Source organism: Bos taurus, chromosome 7 (assembly GCF_002263795.3).
Source record: "Bos taurus isolate L1 Dominette 01449 registration number 42190680 breed Hereford chromosome 7, ARS-UCD2.0, whole genome shotgun sequence".
Lineage (NCBI taxonomy): Eukaryota > Metazoa > Chordata > Mammalia > Artiodactyla > Bovidae > Bos > Bos taurus.
Window position 1 is genome coordinate 28,678,033 of NC_037334.1, and position 13,990 is coordinate 28,692,022.

The 13,990-nt window shown below is 37.6% G+C and overlaps 1 long non-coding RNA gene across 1 annotated transcript in view; it reads left to right on the plus strand.

The window, feature by feature from the left end:
- The window catches only part of LOC101904702 (uncharacterized), a 530,136-nt gene that overhangs the window by 218,675 nt on the left and 297,471 nt on the right, over positions 1-13,990 (plus strand). The window lies entirely within an intron of this gene.

Genomic DNA, 13,990 nt, shown 5'->3' on the forward strand with positions numbered 1-13,990 from the left:
TGAAACTTCCCTGATTCTCAAAGTTTGCATCTCAAAAATGAGTGTCGGACTTTAGACACACCTCCCTCTCAAATCTCTATGAATCTTTGATGATGTCCAAGATCCTATATGGACACTTTGATATGTAATCAAACTTTCTTATTCTCCAAGTAGAAAAGCAACTAAAGCTAATATAGGGAAAATCAGAAAGGAAATCAGGGATGGAAGAGGTGAAAGAGCAAAATGAAACTTCTTTAACGTGGTATCTACCTATGTCAGGTCAAGTAGTGTTCCTTGTATTATAAATGAAAATTATAATGTATAAAACCTGTAAGGTCTACCTCTAGCCTTTTAACCTCAGAATCTCTATATTTCATTGTATAATTAATACTTGAACCAGTAGGTGGAATGGAGAAATATAATTCCTGACTAAATAAGAATATATGAATTGTTTGAAATATGAAAAGATATAAAGTAAAAAATGAAAATAAGTCTACCATACCACTCAGATTTTAAACAGTATGAAAGATGATTGTCCATGGCAACCTACACATATCTCAAACAATATTCTATCATTCAGGCATAAAAATTAGAAGATTGTTAATCAATAGTTGTGATTTTGTTAAGCCAGCTTTTTAAAAAATGTTTGTTGGAGTATACTTGCTTCACAGTGTTGTACTAGTTTCAGCTGTGCAGTGAAGTGAATCTATTATCCATATATATATATATATATCTCTCTCTCCACTTTATAAAGTTTCTTTTCCCCAAAGGGCATTACCGACTATTGAGTAGAGTTCCCTGTGCTATACAGTAGGTGCTTATTAGCTATCTACTCTATATATAGGGCTGCTGTGAGCTAAGTCACTTCAGGCATGTCCAACTCTTTGCAACCCTGTGGACTATAGTTTGCAGGTTCCTCTGTCCATGGGAGTTTCCAGGCAAGAAAACTGGAGTGGGTTGCTATATCCTCCACCAGGGAATCTTCCCAACCCAGGGATCTCTGCGTCTCCTGCACTGCAATTGGATTCTTTTACTGCTGAGCTACTGGGGAAGTCCACTCTATAGAGTAGTGTGTGTCAATTCCAGTTTTCAAATTTATCCTTCCCCACTTACTCCCTTGTAACCATAAGTTTATATTTTTACATCTATAACTCTATTTCTGTTTTGTAAATAAGTTCATTTGTAGCCTTTTTTTTAGATTGCCACTTACAAGTGATACCATGCAACATTTGTATTTCTCTGTCTGACATCACTCAGTAGGAGAATCTCTAAATCCATCCCTGTTGCTGCATATAGCATCATTTGTTCTTTTTATGGATGAGTAATATTCCTTTGCATATATGTGCCACATCTTCTCTACCTATTCCTCTGTTGATGAACATGTAGGTTATCTCCATGTACTGGCTATTGTAAATGGTGCTGCAATGAACATTCAATTAACACTGAGGTGTATGTATCTTTTCAAGTTATGGTTTTCTCTAGATATATATGCCCAGGAATGGTATTGCTGGATCATATGATAGCTCTTTGTAGTTTTTTTTAAGGAACCTCCATACTAGTCTCCATAATGGCTGTACTAATTTTCATTCCAGCCACTAGTATAGACTAGCTTTTTGCTTTTTATTTCAAGACTGGTCCCATGGCATTTAAAATTTAGCCAATGCTTTCAAGTCATTGTATTGACCCCTCCCCCCATAGTAATATCTCTCTTTCCTAATTTGTTTTCTTTATTTTTTTCACTTTAACAGATTTTATAAAGTTGAAGTGTCTTTTTTTCCCCCACTTGAACTTAAAATAATAGTAATAACATAACATATGTAGTGCAAGAGGATATGTTCACATTTATTTATATTGCTCTATCTCCCTTAAATTATCGTTGTGCTAGACTAAACGGTAAAACCTTGGACATAACCAACCCTTGAAATGTACACAAAAAGCCTTTATCAGTAGCATATGAAAAAGCAAACTAAGATACAGAAAATTAAAGGGACTTAGCAAAGTGACTCAGTCAAGCTTATTTTCTAGGCCATTGTTCTGAATATAGAAACATGCTAACTTTGGACTCACAGAACATACTACAGAAATGTAACACTGTACTTTAACTTCTAAGCACCAACTATTTGGCAAATAATTTACAGAAAAGGTACATAACTTTAAAACATAACTCTCTCTTTTCATACTAACCATGTATTTAGCATAATTTTTCTTTTATTATGGAGCATTTTTAGCTATAGTACTTCCGTTGATGATGCTAATCTCTAAGTGTATTTAGTATCTTTGACATACAATGACATTGTGATGTGACATTGAAGAATTAAAATGTATGCATAACTGAACTAATTGAGCACAGCTTTCACTTTGAAAGTGAGAAAGAGAAAGGAAGGGAAAGAGGGAAATAGGGAGGGAGGGAGGAAAGAAGGACATTAGTTAGTTCATAGCCAGGTAGAAAAAATATGGAGATATTTTAGCTTCTTCACTTTAACTATAGCTAATAGTTTTTTTTTTAAGTCATAAGATTATGTTAGAACATTTCACAAATTCTGCTGATCCTATCTTCTTACAGTTCTTTTGTGGCTTTATTTAATACCTATAAGCATCTCTGGAGTAATTTCAAGTAGCACATGTGAAGTATGTCATTGAGAATTTATGAGTAATATTTATTGAAATCACTGAATTGTCTCCATGAAATTTTTAACAGCTATAACCTCACAAGTGATCTATCAGATTTGGAGTAGACAAGAATCTCAGTTGCTAGAATTCTGAAAAGTACAGTGAAACTCAAATATTCATAATCAATAGAATGAGCTGTATATTTGGCTATAGAGATATGCTTGTTAATATTGCATCGAATTGACAGAACCACAGGATTGTCAGATAGCTGGTTAAACTTTATGTCTGAGTATTTCTGGTTATGAGCTTTGAGTTCACGAACTGGGTGAAACACATGGCCCTCTCCAGTAAGACTGGGCATCCTTCAGCCAGTTAAGAACCTGAGTAGAGCAAAAAGGTGGAGGAGGGTTGAGTTCACTCTCAGCCTGACTGCCTTCGTGCTCCTGGTTCTCAGGTATTCCAGCTAAAACTACAGATGCAGACTAGGGGACTTCTTTGTGTCCATAATTATGTGAGCCAATTCCTTATAAGAAATGGAATATATATATATATAGTTGTTGTTGTTGGAGTATATTGCTTAACAATGCTGTGTTAGTTTCCGCTGTATGATAAATGAATCAGCTATATGGATACATATATCCCTTCCCTCTTGAACCTCCCTTCCACCCCCACCCTCATCCCACCCTTTAGGTCATCACAGAGCACCGAGCTGAGCTCCCTGTGCTATGAAGCAGGTTCCAACTAGCTATCTGTTTCGTACATGGTAGTGTATATATGTCAGACTAATCCCCTGTAAGTCAGAAAGAGAAAAACACATACACACACACACGTATGCATTTTCTATTGATTCTGTTTCTCTGGAGAATCCTGACTAATATAAATGGAAAGAGTTATCTAGATAATTCAAAACTATATACTGGAGCTCCTTGGTTTGCCTAGAAGAAGAATCAGTTATGTCTCATGTGGTGAAAGGATATTGTACCTCCTAATAGGCAGGGAGCAACATGCGTGCTGTTTGTACATTCAGTAAGCAGGCTCACAGTTGAGAATCTACCAGGCATTACATTAGCCACTGATGGTAATAAGAAAAAAGACACAGTGTGTGGGAGCCCTCAAGGAAACTAGTGTCAGAGTTTTAAGATGACCCACTCTCTGTCTTAATTGAAAGTAACAGAGGAAGTATTCATTCATTACCTCATTCAGGATTAATCAAGTACCTGATAAAGACTCTATGCTTTATACTGTGTACAGTGTACTTAACAAGACAGACTTGCCTTTTGCTCTCACAGATTTGACACTAAGGGTAAATAGATAAGCAAGTATTTTGTGTATTGCTCAAGTATTCTGTGTATTTCTGTATGTGTTAAAAGGGAAGAGGAGAATCTAAGGGAGGGTGTATGGAAAGGCACTGCCTTGGCCAGGGGGAGGGGAACGCTCAGCTCAATAAAGCAAAAGTCATTCTGTCATGTCTGACTCCTTGTGCCCCCATGGACTGTAGCCTGCCAGGTTCCTCTATCCATGGAATTCTCCAGGCAAAATACTGGAGTGGGTAGCCGTTCCCTTCTCCAGGGGATCTTCCCAACCCAGAGATCGAACCCATGTCTCCTGCATTGCAGGCAAATTCCCATCTGAGCCACCAGGGAACTCCAAGCTCCCTAAAGGATAAGTTAAAGGTGACTCAGGAAAAAGGAGAAGGGAGAGAGCATTCTAGCCAGAATGAAAAGCATTTGTAAAGACCATGAGGCAGGAACTGAAAATGGAAGAGTTAGGTTATGTGAGGTGAAGACAGAGACATGAGGCCAGCCTAGTTCATATTAAAGATTTCTTTCTTGATCCTAATAGTTCTGAAAGGTTTCAAACAGAAAAATGATGGGATCAAGTTTGTATCACTAAAAAATTTTCCTGCCTTCTCTGAGGAGAATGCATTAGCATTCAGAGGTACAAAGCTATTGTAGAAGTCCAAGAATTAGTGGTATGCTGGAAGAGATGGCTCAAAAGTGGACAGATTCAATGGATATTTAGGAGGGAAAATGGACAGCAGTGAGTAAAGGATTGAACATGGGGTTAAGAGAAAGTCTTTTGTCAAGGATAACGTCCAGGCTCCTGGCATGGTTATTGGGATCTTTAACTAAAGCGGAGAGAACCAATATGGGGGCACAGTGAACTGTGGCAAGTCAGGGAGAAGACAATATTGAGAGTAACTCCAAAGCATTAATCTGGACAACTGTTTCACTTAGTAGAAGAATCCATGATTGTGTGTTAAATCACACACATGATTGTGTGTCTAATGTCTTTTGGGGGAGAATGAATTTTTTCATTGTCAAGCATCTTAATATTATTTCACAATTTGTGTGATTTCGTTACTCTACCATACATCAAGGATTTAAGACAAATATAGCCTGATTACTCTTGCTTGGAAAATCCCATGGATGGAGGAGCCTGGTGGGCTGCAGTCCACGGGGTTGTGAAGATTCGGACACGACTGAGCGACTTCATTTTCACTTTTCACTTTCATGCATTGGAGAAGGAAATGGCAACCCACTCCAGTGTTCTATGCCTGGAGAATCCCAGGGATGGAGAAGCCTGGTGGGCTGCCGTCTATGGGGTCGCACAGAGTCGGACACGACTGAAGCGACTTAGCAGCAGCAGCAGCAGTAGCATGGCAATATTTGTCACTCAATTATAGAATAATAATATTGTTCATTGACTCATCCTTCTTATCTCTCCCTGACTTATTTCCTCACGATTTGTATCCTCACTTTATTTGGATGAGAATATGAAAAGAAATGGTTGATAAAGTCAGACTCCATGGTTCAAATCTTGGTGCTACCACTTGCTAATTGTATGTGTGTGACAAGTTGGTCAAACTCTCATATTGTATTTATATTTATTAAAATATAAATATTGTTTATGCTGGTTGCTGGTAAGTCGCTTCAGTCATGTCTGACTCTGTGCAACCCCATAGACGGCAGCCCAACAGGCTCCACGGTCCCTGGGATTCTCCAGGCAAGAACACTGGAGTGGGTTGCCATTTCCGTCTCCAATGCATGAAAGTGAAAAGTGAAAGTGAAGTCACTCAGTCGTGTCTGACTCTGTGCAACCCCATGGACTGCAGCCCACCAGGCTCCTCCATCCATGGGATTTTCCAGGCAACAGTACTGGAGTGGGGTGCCATTGCCTTCTCTAATATTGTTTATATTATTCACCAATAATAATACCTACCAAAAGAGCTTTGTGACATTTCAATAGGAAAATTTATCTTAAAGGTTGTGGTATAGTGCTTAGTCTGTTAGATGCTCAAAAAAATGGCTACTGCCCTAGAGTCTCATAGTGTCCTGTGTCTGTCCTGACACCCATCATCTGGTAAACCGAGATGGTAGAGAGAGCTCTCCTCCCCTCCCAACCCCTCACCATCCCCCGCTTTGGGGAGAGTAGGTAAAGAGAACCATTCTAATTTGAGCCTAGTGTGTGTGTCTCACTCAAAAGGGGCCTCCCTACCTCTCTTTCCTACTGCTTGGCCTGTCCCCTTTCCAAAGGATATAACCTCCTCTACTCCTAGAAGACTGCTGAGGGCAAGAATTTCATCCTTATATTTCTTCTGTTTCCACTTACTCTCCTTAAAAACAAAAAACAGTATCTCTTTTATTAAATACAGGGATATACTGTGAATAGGAGGGCAAACAAAGTTTCCTTAGGCTCCTTCTGCCTGGGCTGGAAGTAAGTGCATGACTGCACACTTTCACTTTCACAAAAGTGTGTAGACCCAGAAACAGTATCCTGACCTTGGGTGCCCCAAAATGGTTTTGGCTGAGACATTTGAGTAGTTGTTTATGTGGACATAGCATTAGTTTCAGCTGCCAATTTTAGAATTAAATGGCTTACATTACTAAAAAATTTTAGCAGAACATGTTTTCCAAAATAAATGTCATTAAATCTACACTCCCACCAACTGATGGGAGACTTGAACTCAGCAAATATGGCAAAAACAGCAGAGCAGCAAAAGTTAGAAAAACACATGCTCACTTCATATGGTAAAAATGACTCTTCCCTTCCTCTCTGGAAAGCACACCCACTTGATGAATAAGCAAAGTGAACTCTGCTTCGCCCGAATGGAGGGAAATCATAAAAGGTATCTACCTGTTTCCAGTTTAAGTTGTATGAGATACTATTGAATTTACATTTCCATGACTTAGCTGTACATTTTCAAATTAACAATATTTCTTTATATTAATAATTTAAAAATAAGCCTATTCTAAAATCCTAAAGAAATCAATTTTGGCAAGTCAGTCAGGGCAACAGTATACCTGAGGAAAGTTGCGCTAAGAGTCTTGCAAATAATTTAAGTAGTGTCTTCTGGAGCCAAGGGCCCTACCTATCTTCAGGGTGGTTATCTTTATAGTTCTGAGAGTTAATGAGCCATGAAGCAATCATTTAAGGACTTGTGTCACAGCAGTAGCCATAGGAGTTTGTCACTGTGATGACATTTCATAGGAAATCATCTCAATTTGTACCTTGTACTTTGAGAAGAGGGGGAAAAAAAAAAATCTTTATACCTTATTTTTACCCATTGCCTCCATCTGGGATACAAGCAGTGTCTGATCAAACATATGGCACATAATCAGTAATTTAATTAAACGTGAACAAAGCCTTTTCATGTACCATATTTAAATTTTGAAAAGTAGCCCAGTTTTCCTTCTATTCAAACTACATGAAACAACATGAAAAAAAAAGTCACATTGTTAAAGACAGACGTGATGATGACATGTACAGAGCCCTTGCTGAGTATGATGTGACTCGGCTCCATCTATTAAGGTAAGCTATTTTGAAAGTACTCCACCATGGCAGTCAATAGTGTTGAGTATTTTCAGCCTAACCAACCTATCATTTTAATGAAATTGCAGCATAGCTTTGTTGTGATTTCATCCAATTCTAGCATATGAAATGATTTGATTTAAATGATGCTGGGTGTTTAGAGCTCAACCACGAGCTAACCAAGGAGTACTTATTTAAACATCTATGTTCCTTTAGGAGTTCCTGGGTGAATCAGGGAACAAGTATAAGTTTGAAAAAAGATGAGTTTTAGACACCGCCTGTTCAGATTTAAAATTCATGTGGCTAATTAAGAGTCCCTACAACAAAACAGGAATTTGACTAAAGACTCATGTAATATTAATGAACAAAAACTGACTATCCCCTCATAAAGTTGAGCTAAAAGAGTGAAAATAAAAACAAATTATGAGAAATCTGAAATATTTATCTCTTTTGATAGAAATAATGAGTTTTACAAAGATCCTAGTTATACTATACCAAGTAAAATACTTGAGGCAGATAAAATGATATATATAAAAGATCATTCAGTAGATTGTTTTATTTGTTTAAAAAGCCTTAAAAGTTTGATCAAAGCAATTTATCTCTTTTATTCCAGTTGCCCAATTACACATATTTACTACAGCATCACACTCTTTATGATGAAATGGATTCCTCACAGCCATGTATCAGATTCTCACACAATAAATTCAGACTAAAAACCTACTTGGAAATTTCTTTTAGTAATGCTATTATGTCAAACACTAAAGGAATAACAAATTTTTCAGAATGAGAGCTAAGATTGGATTTTCTTACTCCTCCATTCAGCCAAGTGACATTTTTGCGCATGCTTTTAAAACTTTTGATTCAGTTGTTTTCATTCTTCAGCTTCCATCTTCTAGAGATCGTAGAAAAAAGAGAGAGACCAATAAAATTCAAAACATGTTGTGCAGAGCACTTTTTTCCATTAATTTTTAAACCCATGCATATGGCAAAGGAAATAAAATCCTTGTGTTTCTGAGTCATTTACACTTAACTCACCAAAATGTTCTTTTAAAAAAAAGAACTGACATTCAACAAGTTTTCTGAACCTTTTTTTTCCCCCTTTTACTTATTAGTCCCATCTTGTCAACTTACAGTTCCCAAGGTTCAAGGTTGGTTCACAGCTTTAAACCCATATGCTGAGAATCAGCTTGAAACTTTACAAAACAAACATGCTTTGCTGTGACCCCCCTCTGAGACATTTTGTCATTTTGGGTGTGACATTTTGTCACTTCTATTTCAGTTTTGAGTTAAGAGTGGGAATAAATGAGGCGAGTTGGAAAAAAGAAATAAACTTTAAAAAGAAGAAAGGGATGAAAAAGGAAATGACTAATTTGCTTGGGATGTGGTGCATAGAAACAATTCTGGACCAGAAATAAGGGGTCCTTACAGCTGCTGCTCTTAGCTCCAACACCAGCATCGGTATAGCCATGTAAAACAGTTACTCATTCAGGACACGCAATAAAATTCACAATTATAAAATGAGAGAGTTAGAATTTACAAAGTTAGATGAGATGATTATTATGTTTACTTATACTCCTGACATTTCCATTATTTTATGAACTTATCCTTGGACAATAAAGTGAGCCAAGCCAATCAAGTAGCTCATGATCATATGGATTGCCCCAAACCAGCACTTACTCTACCTGTAGTGCCACCTCTGCCCTCTCCACTCCTGACGCTGCCCCTAAACCCTTCTCTGACTTCTAGGGTCAAATCCCTACACTCTGTGTTCCTATAAATCCACTTCCATTTCATGTTTCTACTGATTCACTTCTCTGAGTTTTGAATCTTGAGCTTCGTTCTTGAGCATGAATGGGATCCTTCTGTACTTGCCTGAGATTTGACCCTAGAACACCCTCCATGGTTTGTGGTCTCTGAACCTCTTTTCTTGTTTTCAGTCACAAAAGACCAGGTTCCTGCATCAAACACCTCTAAATGTCTGTGTAAATGTCATGAGATGTGGTTCAGATTTAACAGAAGTTTTGATCAGCTGTGAAAATAAACAAACATTAATCCATGATAACTTGTACTCAAGTATATGAGTCTAGAGACAATTGTAAGCTGGGGGAAAGAAATCTTATTTCCAAAATACCTACATGATCATTGTTGTTCAGTTTCTAAGTCCAGTCCAACTCTTTCAGACCCAATGGACTGCAGTACCCCAGGCTCCTCTGTCCTCCACTATCTCCTTAACTTTGCTCAAATTCACATCCATTGAGTCTTTGATGCTAACATCTCATCTTCTGTCACCCCGTTCTCCTCCTGCCCTCAGTATTTCCCAGCATCAGGGTCCTTTCCAGTGAGTTGGCTCTTCACATCAGCTGGCCAGACTATTGAACCTTCACCTTCAGCGTCAGTCCTTCCAATGAATACCCAGGGTTGATTTCCCTTAGGATCAACTGGTTTGATATCCTTGCAATCCAAGGGACTCTCAAGACTCTTCTCCAGCACAATTAAAAAGCATCCATTGTTTGTCGCTCAGCCTTCCTTAGGGTCCAACTCTCAGATTCATATATGACTACTGGAAGATTCATAGCTTAGGTAATATGGACCTATGTCAGCAAAGTGATATCTCTGCTTTTTAACATGCTGTCTAGGTTTGTCATAACTTTCCTTCCAAGGAGCAAGTGTCTTTTAATTTCATGGCTTCAGTCACTGTCCACAGTGATCTTGGAGCCCAAGAAAATAAAATCTGTCACTGCTTCCATGTTTTCCCCTTCTATTTGCCATAAAGTGTTAGGACCAGATGCCCATGATCTTAGTTTTTTTTAATGTTGAGTTTCAAGCCAGCTTTTTCACTCTCCTCTATCACCCTCATCAAGGGGTGCCATGGTTCCTCTTCACTTTCTGCTATTAAAGTGGTATTACCTGCATATCTGAGGTTGTTGATATTTCTCCTGGCAATCTTGATTCCAGCTTTTGATTCATCCAGGCCAGCATTTTGCACAAGGTACTCTGCATATAACATCAATAAACAGGGTAACAATTTACAGCCTTGCAGTATTCCTTTCCCAATTTTGAACCTGTCAGTTGTTCCATGTCTGGTTCTAACTGTTGGTTCTTAACACATGTTAAGTTTCTCAGGAGACAGATAAGGTGGTCTGGTATTCCCATTTCTTTAAGAATTTTTAACAAAATGTTGTGATCTGCACAGTCAAGGGTTTAGCGTGGTCAATGAAGCAAAGAGAGATGTTTTTCTAGAACTCTTCTTGCTTTGTCCATGATCCAGCAAATGTTAGCAATTTGCCTTCTGGTTCCTCTGCCTTTTCTAACCAGCTTGTACATCTGCCAGTTCCCTGTTCATGTACTGCTGAAGCCTAGCTTGAAGGATTATGAGCATTACCTTGCTAGCATGTGAAATGAACACACTTGTATGATAGTGTGAACATTCTTTGCCATTGCCTTTCTTTGGGATTGAAATGAAAACTAACATTTTCCAGTCCTGTGCCCACTGCTGAGTTTTCCAAATTTGCTGACATATTGAGTGCAGCACTTAAACAGCATCAACTTTTAGGATCTGAAATAGTTCAACTGGAATTCCATCACCTCTACTAGCTTTGTTCTTAGTAATGCTCCTAAGGCCCACTTGACTGTGCACTCTAGGTTACACCCAAGTACTTCATTTCAGACTCTTTTGTAGACTATGAAGGCTGCTCCATCTCTTCTAAGGGATTCTTACCCACAGTAGTAGATACAGTAGTCATCTGAATTAAATTCACCCATTCCCATCCATTTTAGTTCACTGATTCCTAAAATGTCAATGTTCATTCTTGCCCTCTCCTTCTTGACCATGTCCAATTTACCTTCGTTCATGGACCTAACATTCGGTCCTAATGTTAGGACGTAACATTCAGTCCTAATGGTGGGACCTACATTCAGGTTCCTATACAATGTTGTTCTTTACAGCATCAGACTTTACTTTCACCACCAGACACATCCACAGCTGAGCATCATTTCCACTATATCCCAGCCACTCCAGTCTTTTTGGAACAATTAGTAATTGCCTTCTGCTCTTCCCCAGTAGCATTTGACACCTTCTGGCCTGGGCGGGTCATCTTCTGGTGTCATATGTTTTTACCTTTCATACTGTTCATGGGGTTCTCCTGGCAAGAATATTGATGTGGGTTGCCATTTTCTCTTCCAGGGGACCACGCCTTGTCAGAACTCTTGACTATGACCCATCCATTATGAATGGCCCTGAACAGAATGGCTCGTAGCTTCATTGAATTACACAAGCCCCTTTGTCATGATGAGGTTGTGATCTATGAAGGGGACATGAATATGCAAGAGAATTTTAATAGATATCAGATCAGATCAGATCAGTCCCTCAGTCGTGTCCGACTCTTTGAGACCCCATGAATCACAGCACGCCAGGCCTCCCTGTCCAACACCGACTCCCGGAGTTCACTGAGATTCACATCCATCGAGTACATTTTACTTAAAAGGAAAGATCATCAGATCTTCAGCAGTTCTGAAAGATATTCTTTGTGCTTTTCCTTTGAAAAATTAACCTATTGGCTTTGAAACATGTATATTACACATGGGCTATATGGGGCTATGTGTGCTGACCTTGAAGTTTTTTCATTTAAGTAGCATAGAATTAACATGATATATGTTATAAGTCTTCTGACTAAGAGCTTCACATACCAGAGCTCCATTTATGTGCATGAGGATTTTGATGCCTTTTTGTCATTTCTCATGTTTATCACTTTAAAGATTTTGTAACCATGTGTGTGGAAAGTAGTGTGCCAAGTTTCAAACCCCTTGGAATTTCCTTAGTTCTCCATTTGGATTCAGACTTAAGCTCTTCCAGGTTCTGTTTACTGCTAGCTAATGATGATTTCCTTATCCAAATGGAGGAAAGACTTTTGAACATATATTAAAACGTGTGTATGATTTCTGAGACATCAAATAGCTGGAATAACAAGTCAACATTTTGATGAGTTAAGTGTAAATTAACTAAAAACACATGAACTAAATTCTCCTTGAAGCACAGATGGTTTGAGAAACCTAGAAGTGCTTGGAAAAAAATATGGCTTTTATTTTCTTGAACCTCTAAGTTTGAAAAAATAGTTGAAGATTAATTTCCATCTCTTTCCAATTATTGCTTTAGATTTTTTAATAAATTATCTCCTTATTTATTTATATTTAACCTGCATTGTTCAAGAACTGGAAGCCTTTTGCCTTCCTCTTCTTTCTTTTTCCTCTTTCTTACTCAAGGATGAGTGGGGGAAAAAAGAGTAAGAAACCCATTTTTTGAGAGGCAGGGAGCACTAATCTGTTATCTTTCAAGACACTGATCAGCCATGTTTTCTAGTGGATGAAACGCTGAAAGTGCAAACTAACCTAAGTGGGGCTCTGCTTCAGCCGTATTTCCTTTACTTTCTTTTTCCTCAGAGATATATTTTTGTACTGTTAGGGTGCTAAGTGTTGTCCTCTATCATAGACTTAGAAATGCAGCATGGCCTGTCTTCAGCCTTCTTTGATTCTGGCCTATAGGCTTCCATTAGATCAGTCAAAAGGAACCCCATAGGTAGTGAGGTGAGCTCAGAGGATACAGCACTGACTGAAGGTGATGCCCAGTTAATAAGGAAATGACATTTTCCTTAGCCTTCTTTGAACATAGCTCTTCCAGGGACCTTGTAGGAAGTAGGAATACTGAGATTAAGACAAGATTCTAGGTCTCCAGACCAAATAAAGTCAGTATGTTAATATTACTAAGCACCATCTAACACCATTATTTTTACTTTATTTTACTGGTATGCAAAGTATCTGCTTTTAATCATTAAACTTTCTATGACAATAGAAAGGTATTTTCTATAAAACTTGTTTATCTAATTATATATTTATATTTTCATTTTATGTGTTCATTATTCATATTTTTAAATTATAAAAGTAATACATACTTATTTACCAAGGTTTATAACCATTAAAGGAAAAACATAATCACATCACCAAATCATAACACTGTTAATAATCATCAGTATTGATACAAGTAATTTTAACAGGCTGATATATAATTTCAAATCTGATTTCATATGTATATATATGAGTAGTTGATGTTTCTCTCAGAAAAAAAGTATGTACTATAAAAAATCATTTATTAATCTGATATTTTCATTCAAAAACCTATTCTGAAAGTTCATCAGTTCCATAGCTACAGCTCAAACATATCTTTAAGTAATAGGTTAATGTTTGATGGCATTATAGACTGTGATATGTTCAATCATTACATAATTGATGGACCTTTAGGTCATTTCCAATATTTTCCCACTCTGAAGAGTTTTTCTCTACACATCACTGCACCTATGTCTTGCATTGTAGGACTTTGCTCTGTGCAGAATTGATGCTCAAAACTGTGATTGCTCGGCCAAACAGAATAGATATGTTTAATTTATAAGAGATATATTACTTTCCAAAAGGGAGTGTATGAGACTGTTCATTTCTTATGATATTCTTTATTTTTTCACGTTTGATGAATGAAAATAGCCATTAGTTTTTCTAAGTTATTTTCTATTTAATTAATTTTGGTTTTATATTTCTAAATTTT